Below are 7,918 nucleotides of genomic sequence, written 5' to 3'. Positions count from 1 at the left end.
TGTTTCAGAAGAAGCCGGAGCTGGAGTGTACGCTGACTCATCCTCTGCTTGTGTGGGTGGGTTTTCTGGAGGGAAGCCTCTGCCAGAGCTTTGTCCAGTGGTGCATAAAGAAGCTGCTGGAAGGTGGGCCAGCTTGGGGCTGTAAAGGTTAGAATGGATCTGGACAGCACAGTCAAAGGGTGTTTCTCATGAGAGCAAGCGAGCTCTGAGAGCATGAGTGGCCCTGCATAGCTCACTCTTCTGCACTGCACCCTGGCAGTCAAAGCCCCAGCAATTTGCTGTTCTCTTTCACCACGTACTCATAGACTTTAAGGCTGGAAGGGACGGATAGAATGATCTAGTCTGACCTGCATAAGCAGGCTAGAGTATACACCCAGCGATTTCTGCATCCAGCCCAGAATCTCTGGTTGAGCTACAGTGGATCTTTTAGAGCAGCCGTGGCCAATAGAAATTCAATGCTAGCCGCACTTGTGGTTTTGAATTTTTCTCATTAGCCACATTATAAAAAAGCCACATGCATTAGCCACAATTCAATAGCCTATTAGCCACACGTGGCTAGTGGCGAACGTGAGAGATGGCTGAGCTTGATGTAAAGATTGCAAGTGATGGAGAACCCACCACATCCTTAGCCATGGGATGCTAAGGAGTAGGGAAAGCCATCGTTCATGCAGCTTGTGCTTTGGGAAGCAAAAGGAGGAAAAGACGAACTCCCCTTCCTTTGAGAGTGCTGTGTGCTGCAGCGTCTGCCTCTGCTGGGCATGTGGGGCCCTCTGACAGGGTATGCTCCCCACACTGGCTCTGCAAGTGCTGAATGAGGCCAAGTGGGCCCAATTGGCCAAGTAAGATGCCAATGGGGGAGCTTTAGGGTGTGTGGAGGGAGCAAACTAGAAGGAAGCTCACCTAGGAGGGCCTCCAGGCTTTAGAGAAGCCCCGCAACAACATGGGGATCAGCAGGGAGGAAGCCTGCAGCCCCTCTGCCTGAGGTAAGGGAGAAGCAGCATGGTAGGGAGGAGTCATGGGGTAAGAGCTGTAAGGTTGGGGTAGATGCAGACCTTAACTGTTCAGTACAGGGCCCTGGACTGGCCCCCAGAGTAGAGGATGGGCCTGAGTTCCCGGGCAGAGTGGTATTACTAAGGGCAGTGGATACGAAGCCTACCGGAGTCACTGCGGGAGGGACGCAGTCAGGGCGGCAGGCGTGAGGGCTACCTGATGCTGCTTGTGGAGACAAACTCTGAACGGCCACCCCAGAAGGGGAAACCGCTGAGCAACCTGGCCAGAGAGCTGAGTGCGAAGAGGAGCGAGAGAGGAGCCACAGCCTGAGCGTGGCAGAGTGCAGCCACAGGAAAGGGGGGCCTGGCAGAGCTAATCCCCAGACCACCAGGAGGAGGCACTGTCCGGCGGTGAGCAGAGCATCCTGTCGCAGGCCCATTTTCCCTGTGCGCTACTGGTGCCTGGTGGAGTAATCCGAGAGCAAACTGCCTTAAAGTGAGGGCTGCATTATGCACAATAAAACTGGGCCATAAACATTAACAGTGAGGGGGAAACTGCGGGATCAAGTTGTCAAGAATGAGGCTTATCAAGCACCTCTGACCAACTTCCCCATTGTGCAGGTTTGGGGGATCTGTTAGACTGCAGCATCCTATCCTTTACCCCATCCCCAGTCTGCTTACCCCAGTTCACAGGAACAGCTTGCATTACAGCCCCATGTTCTTAGAGGTGGTTACAGATTTTAATGAAACAGTGTCAGAAATCCCCCCTGAATCTCTTGAAAAATGCAGTGGGTCAAATTTATCCCTAGGTTAATTCTCCTGAAGCCAGTGGAATTAGAAGCCAAGGGTCTGGTTTGCTAATCCTTGATTATTACATTCACATCAAGTTGAGGGGAATTCAGCACAGACTGGATTGTGTGTGCTTAACAACACCATGAAAGTTGTTGGCTGTATGTGCATCTTTCATTGAACACTTCACTGTAGACAGCTGGAGGGGATGTCTTAACATGTTAAGTATCAACTTTGAAAGAACTACATTCCCTGGAACCCCATGTTCAAATCCTGGGAGGACTAGTTTCATGCTGGGGTAAGGAATTGGGTTGGCTTCTGATCCCACACCGACTTCAGACGGATGGAGCAGGAGGAAGTGAGAGTGCAGTTGGGCTCTCTTAGACAAGATCTTAAAAAACTTAAGTCCTATCTGCCCTGGGTGGAAAGTACAGATCCGAGAGCACTTTCCCTAACAGTAGGTATTTGCCCTGGTGTGAGGTCAAAAATTTCCCTCCGCTCCTACTGTGCACCATGCTGTGAACCTGCCTGCTGTCCTCCACCTCAGAGGTAGCTGCACTCCAGTGCTGCTGTTTCCCTGGGCCCCAGCTCTGCCATCTCACACCATTGTACTTTGGGCATAAATCAGGGGAGTTACCCGTGGAGGTGAGTGAGAGGAGAATCCGACTCCTGGATCTGTTGGGATGAAAGGCTCTACAGAAATGTAAACTAATGACCCTTCAGACACAGAAGCAGGAAGGGAGAGGGTAGGCGGGGAAGATTCATTTTGAACTCTGCATCATATTAAATAGCATGCACTGAAATGTACGTAAGTTAGGGTTATGAATCCATCCATCATGGGTGCAGTGTGGAGCTGGAATCCCTGGTCAGGAATTACAGCTGATCTCTAACCAGTGATCAGGAACAGTCAACATGGATTCACCAAGGGCAAGTCATGCCTGACCAACCTGATTGCCTTCTATGATGAGATAACTGGCTCTGTGGATATGGGGGAAGCGGTGGATGTGATATATGTTGACTTTAGCAAAGCGTTTGATCTGGTCTCCCACAGTATTCTTGCCAGCAAGTTAAAAAAGTATGGTTTGGATTAATGGACTATAAGGTAGATAGAAAGCTGGCTAGATCATCGGGCTCAACAGATAGTGAGCAACTGCTCTATATCTAGTTGGCAGCTGGTATCAAGCAGAGTGCCCCAATGGTCCGTCCTGGGGCCGGTTTTGTTCAACATCTTCATTAATGATCTCGAGGATGGCATGGATTGCACCCTCAGTAAGTTCATGGATGACACTAAGCTGGGGGGAGAGGTAGATAGGCTGGAGGGTAGGGATAGGGTCCAGAGGGACCTAGGCAAATTGGAGGATTGGGCTAAAAGAAATCTGATGAGGTTCAACAAGGACAAGTGCAGAGTCCTGCACTTAGGACGGAAGAATCCCATGCACTGCTACAGGCTGGGGACCGACTGACTAAGCAGCAGTTCTGCAGAAAAGGACCTGGGGATTACAGTGGATGAGAAGCTGGATATGAGTCAACAGTGGGTCCTTGTTACCAAGAAGGCTAACAGCATATTGGGCTGCATTAGTAGGAGCCTTGCCAGCAGATCGAGGGAAGTGATTATCCCCCTCTATTCAGCACTGGTGAGGCCACATCTGGAGTATTGCGTCCAGTTTTGGTCCCCCCTACTACAGAAAGGATGTGGACAAATTGGAGAGAGTCCAGCAGAGGGCAACGAAAAATGATTAGGTAGCTGAGGCACATGACTGATGAGGAGAGGCTGAGGGAACTGGGCTTGTTTAGTCTGCGGAAGAGAAGAATGAGGTGGGATTTGATAGCTTCTTTCAAATACCTGAAAGGGGGTTCCAAAGAGGATGGATCTAGAATGTTCTCAGTGGTAGCAGATGACAGAACAAGGAGCAATGATCTCAAGTTGCAGTGGGGGAGGTTTAGGTTGGATATTAGGAACAACTTTTTCACTAGGAGGGTGGTGAAACACTGGAATGCATTACCTAGGGAGGTGGTGGAATCTCCTTTCTTAGAAGTTTTTAAGGTCAGGCTTGACAAAGCCCTGGTTGGTATGATTTAGTTGGGGTTGGGCCTGCTTTGAGCAGGGGTTGGACTAGATGACCTCCTGAGGTCTCTTCCGAACCTAATCTATGATTCTATTCCTTCGATGATGATGCACATTGCTGGTGTCCCTTCCTTGTTAGTATCATTGCTGAACAACAAGAAGGATGCAATCACTTGCTCTTCTTAGCTTTTAATAACCCTATTATAAACTTCCCGGGATTATTGTTTATATATATATATATATATATATATATATATATATATATACACACCCCCAAGTGTCAGGGGAAAGAGAGAGATTCAGCTGAGAGCAGCTGCTTTCCCAGGCTTATTTAGTAGTGATGATATGATAATCCTGCAGGTTTCTGAATCATCTTTGTTTTTAAAAAAGCTTTTTCATAAACGCCAGCGCAAGCAGCTGCAGAGCCTGCAGCATGGAGCTGAACAAACCGGAGCTGAGCTGGGAAGCTGTGAGAGGGAGGTTTCTCTCCCTGCTGCTCTGGCTCAGATAAATTTTGTTGTTCAGCTAGACTTTTCCTAGTGGCTCCATAAAGGGGAAGCAACATACCTCTCTCTTGTGTCAGAAACAGCTGGCCTAGTAGCCTTTCCACCACAGCAACCATGGGATATTCTCCTGGGTTAGGCTGTAATCTGATATTGAGTGGGGTGTGCCCTCTCTCTTCACCCACTACATCTGTGCACATCAAGAACGCAGTTTCAGACTGGCCACCTTGTTTTCAGAGAGGCAAAGGCCTGGAAGCCTTGGAGCCTCCGGGGAGGAGGGATAGCTCAGTGGTTTGAGCATTGGCCTGCTAAACCCAGGGTTGTGAGTTCAATCCTTGAGGGGGCCATTTAGGGATCTGGGGCAAAAATTGGGGATTGGTCCTGCTTCAAGCAGGGGGTTGGACTAGATGACCTCCTGAGGTCCCTTCCAACCCTAACCTTCTATGATTCTATGAATAGCAGCTGATGTCAGCAGTGGCTCCCTGGAGCGGGGGGCACCGGATTAGACAAGCAGGGGGTGCTATGCAGCAGGAGCGAGGGACGTTGTCAGAGCTGTGTCTGGGTGGTGGGTGCGATGTCCCAGGAGAGAGGTTCAGTGTGTCACAGCGGCTGTGTGTGCAGGAGCTTGAAGAACCGCCGGCCACGCACTTGTTCGCATTACAGCCAGTGGGTGCGGTCGGCGCTCTTACACCAGAGACCGGAGAGAACAGCAGCAGCAGTTTAAGCTGCAATGGCGATTTTCCCTGTGGGTGAAAATTTTACTATTTCATACAATGGAGAGATCTCGGACTTCCCGGCTGTCCGGCCAGGGGAGAAGCAACACTGAGATTTGCCAAAGCGCACACGGGGTACATCTACACTGCAATTAGACACCTGTGGCTGGCCTGTGCCAGCTGACTCGGGCTTGGGCCAAGGGACCACTTAATTGTGGTGTGGATGTTTGGGCTTGGGCCCAAGCTCTGGGACCCTCCCATCTCGCAGGGTCCAAGAGCGCAGGCTTCAGTCTGAGCCCAAACATCTACACGGCAGTGAAATGGCCCCTTAGCCCGAGTCAGTTGGCGTGGACCAGCTGCAGGTGTCTAATTGCAGTGTAGACATACTCACGGAGAGCACTGGGCAGGGCCTGGTGTCTTGCAGTGGAATGAGGGAGGCAATGTATTTAGTTATTTGACGTTGTTGTTGTTTATCTTCCCATTGCAGCCTAGTGCTTGTTCCACACAGTGCAGTGAAACACAGCATGGATCTTGCTCCAGTTCCCCAACACAGATCAGTGTGGATGGAAAAAGGAAAGGATGGCAGTGGGAGGTGATTTGTGTTGACCTCCACAAACTCCCAGCAGGGCCAGGGATACAGATGGCATTGTGGCTAAAAGACTGAACCGGGAGTCAGAATTCCTGGGTCTCATAAAATCATAGAATCATAGAATATCAGGGTTGGAAGCGGCCTCAGGAGGTCATCTAGTCCAACCCCTGCTCAAAGCAGGACCATCCCCAATTAAATCATCCCAGCCAGGGCTTTGTCAAGCCTGACCTTAAAAAGTGGGATTGTTTAGTCTGTGGAAGAGAAGAATGAGGGGGGATTTGATAGCTGCTTTCAACTACCTGAAAGGGGGTTCCAAAGAGGATGGATCTAGACTGTTATCAGTGGTAGCAGATGCCAGAACAAGGAGTAATGGTCTCAAGTTGCAGTGGGGGAGGTTTAGGTTGGATATTAGGAAAAACGTTTTCACTAGGAGGGTGGTGAAACACTGGAATGCGTTACCTAGGGAGGTGGTGGAATCTCCTTCCTTAGAGGTTTTTAAGGTCAGGCTTGACAAAGCCCTGGCTGGGATGATTTAGTTGGGGATTGGTCCTGCTTTGAGCAGGGGTTGGACTAGATGTCCTCCTGGGGTCCCTTCCAACCCTGATATTCTATGTTTCTGTGATCATCCAGATCATTAATGAAGATATTGAACAAAACCGGCCCCAGGACCAACCCTTGGGGCACTCCGCTTGATACTGGCTGCCAACTAGACATGGAGCCATTGATCACTACCTGTTGAGCCCAATGATCTAGCCAGCTTTCTATCCACCTTATAGTCCATTCATCCAGCCCATACTTCTTTAGCCCATACAGTCCATACGTCTGTCGGGGCCTTTCCTGCATGATCTTGGGCTAGTGGCTGAGGCTGGAGGAAGCTGGGCCAGCGATAGCCCTGCTTTGCCAGTTGCTCTGTTCCATGCTCCTGGCTTTCCTGTCCGAAGACATTTGCCCCTTGCCACCCCTCCCCGTCATGGGGTGAGGAACAGGAAACTGTTAGTTTAAATGCCTGTCGCCTCTGCCAGTTCTGCTCTGGTCCCACTCCATTAACTCCACTGGATCTTCTTTAGTAGAGTTAGGAAGCTCAGCAGACCAGATCCTTTCACAATGGTGAAACTCAGGAGAAGATCTGGTCCGCTGAGCTTCCTAACTCTACTATGCGTTTTCCCGATTTATTGCCAGATTCGGCCCTCTCTGTAGCTGCCTCTGATCTAACTGTTCATGCATCCCCATCCTCTGTGTAAACTGGTCCAACCGGCTGTAAACTCCACCATCAGGGTATGGCACTATCTCTGCTTAGCAGTGTTAACCCTTTGATTTTCGGAGACATCTCCTTGTCTGGAGACATCTCCTTGTGGATGGAGAGGTCTTTATGAGCTCCTGCCGATTGCAAAATTACTAACTCAAGTGTGAGAGCCAAGCCCCCAAAGTTTGAGATTGGTGTTTTTAAAGATCCCATTATTTGTAAGCCAAAAGTTGGGGTTCTTTTTATTGGCCTTCTGGGTTTGGCACCTGTTGGGGTCATGTCTCCAAGCTTTTCTCCTCAGCCAGTTGGGCTAGAAACTTCTCCTCACATGGGTAATGGAAGCTGAAATGTTCTGATAATCCCCTGACTCCAGAAGCTCAGGCTTTAAGAAGAACACACACTATTGTGAGTCTTGGGATAAAATTGCAAGAGTTAGTGAAGCTGGTTGGGTGGCATCTTGGGTCTTAGCAGCCGCTTCACTGAAATTGGAAGAAGCTCAGGGGATCCAACGTTAGAACCACCGGTGGTTAGGAATCCCGGTAGAAAATGGGGGGTGGGGGCAGTTTGGCAGGCAGGCAGGCTCCCACTGGCTAGGTGGTAGGAGCTAGGAGAGCTGCTATCCTATTGAAATGGATCAAGGCTCCCTGGCCGGAGCCCTTGGTGGCAGGATGTTATTTAAAAGCCCAGCTGCAGTATACAGCTCGAATAGTTCAGTCTCCACTACACTCCCAACTCCACCGTGTCCCACAGGCCCACCTTCCCCAACCAGAGGGAAGTGGAGGGCTTGGGGGGGCACCTGACCCATACCCCACATTGGGCCAGCAGCTAGGATGTCTCCTGGCAGTCTCAGGAGTGTGGACCAGCAGCTGCTCCTCTACGCCTGGCCAGCTCTGCTGGGGCCAAGGCCTTGAGGGGAGGCTCCGGGCCGCTGTCAGTCAGGTCTGGGCCCTGCCTGTGTGCATGGGTTCCTTGGGCACCCTCACAGGGCTGCAAGAATGTGCAGGCCACAAGGGCAGCAAACCCAAGG

The sequence above is a fragment of the Lepidochelys olivacea genome, assembly GCF_965140295.1.
Source record: "Lepidochelys olivacea isolate rLepOli2 genome assembly, chromosome: 19".
Classification (NCBI taxonomy): Eukaryota; Metazoa; Chordata; order Testudines; family Cheloniidae; genus Lepidochelys; species Lepidochelys olivacea.
The sequence above is the reverse complement of the archived record's forward strand: the minus strand, read 5'-3'. Positions refer to the sequence as shown.